This window comes from Bison bison, unplaced genomic scaffold, assembly GCF_000754665.1.
Source record: "Bison bison bison isolate TAMUID 2011002044 unplaced genomic scaffold, Bison_UMD1.0 scf7180017864280, whole genome shotgun sequence".
NCBI lineage: Eukaryota > Metazoa > Chordata > Mammalia > Artiodactyla > Bovidae > Bison > Bison bison.
This window is the reverse complement of record NW_011494852.1, coordinates 8,611,228-8,611,660: the sequence shown is the minus strand read 5'-3', so window position 1 is coordinate 8,611,660 and position 433 is coordinate 8,611,228.

The window sequence follows — 433 nt, the reverse complement described above, 5'->3', positions numbered from 1 at the left end:
CCAGTCCTGGGTGTTCATTGGAGGGACTGATGCTGAGGCTGAAACTTCCATTTATTTTTAGTAGATATTGAATCATATCACATTAGCACAACCCCTTAAAACTGAAAATCAAGAAATAGGCAATTTAATTTTTTTATCAACAGTATATTTTATAACGTATAAGACATGCATATCTTAGGGCACAGTTTTTCTTTTTGTCATACGAGATATATACTTAATAAATTCAAAAATGTTTAGTGTTTTTTCATAAAAGGAAAGGTAAGTAAACATAGACTTGTTCAGAACTCAATGTTTCACTGTTTTCTCTAAAATTGATTTACATTTTCAATGAATTCTCATCATTGAATTTAATTTAACAAAACTATAATGGTTTAAATTCCTGAGCGTCCAAAATACAAAGTGTAATTCTTTTCAAGAGCTTACCTAAAAGCTT